This window comes from Bubalus bubalis, chromosome 1 (genome assembly GCF_019923935.1).
Source record: "Bubalus bubalis isolate 160015118507 breed Murrah chromosome 1, NDDB_SH_1, whole genome shotgun sequence".
NCBI classification, from domain to species: domain Eukaryota; kingdom Metazoa; phylum Chordata; class Mammalia; order Artiodactyla; family Bovidae; genus Bubalus; species Bubalus bubalis.
The window spans coordinates 178781007-178782634 of NC_059157.1; the positions used below are offsets into that span (position 1 = coordinate 178781007).

General features: G+C 49.6%; 1 non-coding gene across 1 annotated transcript; it reads right to left on the reverse strand.

The window, feature by feature from the left end:
• Positions 1-1046: 1046 nt before the first annotated feature.
• LOC112587354 lies at positions 1047-1150 on the reverse strand. The gene has a single exon (XR_003111847.1). It is a non-coding gene; the product is annotated as a U6 spliceosomal RNA (small nuclear RNA).
• Between the last annotated feature and the right edge of the window lie 478 nt (positions 1151-1628).

Below are 1628 nucleotides of genomic sequence, written 5' to 3' on the forward strand. Positions count from 1 at the left end.
CCTTCTGGAGCTGGGGCCAGGACCTCACCTGCTCTGGAACCTGACCAGAGGGCTCTAGAAAAAGAGCTGTGTTGTATGGGCCTAACGGAGGCCTCTTCTGTCCCTCCAGGCCCCCACAATGTCAGTGGCACCTCCTGGAGTTGGGCCTGTGGCAGGTGGAGTCCCTTCTCTCTGAGACGTTCCTGCTTTCCTCCTTTGCTGTGGTCCTCAGGCCCCACACTGCAGGGCCCTGGAGACCTCCACCAAGCATCTCACTGCTCTGGTGGGAATTAATGACTCACCCCTGCAGAGGCTTTCCCATCTGTGTGCTTAGAGAGAGATGTTCTACACATTGACTGAAACAGCCTGTTTGCAAAGGCCCGGGCTATTCGGGGTCTGATCAGCAAATCTGTGTTCAGAGGCTGAGGGTCAGGCTGTGGAGGCAATAGCTGACCACGTCTGCCTCCCAATGCAGCCCGAGACAGCAGAAGGCAATTTGCTCTCCTCAGACCTGTTTTTCTGAAATGAGCACTAGAGCGTTCTTGAATTCTTCGGCTTCCGTGGAGAAATGAATTCGGCAGCTCTTGGGAATTTGAGATGTACGTTCTTCCATGCCATTTAATTAGAGAATGCTGCCAAGCCGCCTTCTCCTTGCTCTTTCTCTGGGTTGCTGTTTTCAGCACTTACTGCCTTCAGAGCCTCAAATAACGGCTTCTCTGACCCAAGTATACACATGTGCACACAGGTGTGTGTATATACATGCATGTGCACACATCTGCTCCTCACAGCACACCCCCATCCTCCCTGGGTGTCTCACTTGGTGGAGTCTCGGTCCAGGAATAGCCTGGGCTCTGCTCCTGGGCAGGGTAACCTTCCCAAGTGTGTGCCCCGTTCTCAAAGCCTAGGCCTCTACTTCATGTGCTGACCCAGGGCAAGGTGATATGCACATTATTAACCTGTGGTAGAAAATACGAACATGTCCACAACAAATCCTCAGAATCTGTGCATATGTCACCTTCCGTGGCAAAGGGGACATTGCAGCTGTGATTAAGGATCTTTTTTCTTTTTTAAATATGGAACGGTTCACGAATTCCCATGTCATACTTGTGCAGGGGCCATGCTAATCTCTGTATCATTCCAATTTTATTATATGTGCTGCTGAAGCAAGCACTAAATTAAGGATATTGAGATGGGGCAGTGATCCTGAACCATCTGAATGGGTCCAGTATAATCACAAGGATCATGATAGGAAGAAGGTAGGAGGGTCAGGGGGAGAGAAAATATAAAAATGGGAGCAAAGGTGAGAGCAATGCATGACCACAAGCCAAGGAATATGGGGGCCTCTAGAAGCTGGCAAAGGGAAGGCAAGGATCCTCCCGCAGAGCCTCCAGAAGGAATGCAGAGCAGCTGACACCTTGATTTTAGTCCAGTAAGACCCACTTCAGAGTTCTGACTTCCAAAACCTTAGGATAATAAATTTGTACATTAAGTCACTAAGGTTTTGGGAATTAGTTATAGCAACAATAACAACCAGCACACAGTAGTATAACTCAGGGCATGGTCTTCCTGACAGGCAAAAGGAAAAACTCTTCTGTCTTGGAGCTAGCAGTAGGTGGCCTCTGTGTCTGGCATCTAGGCATCCAGGCAGC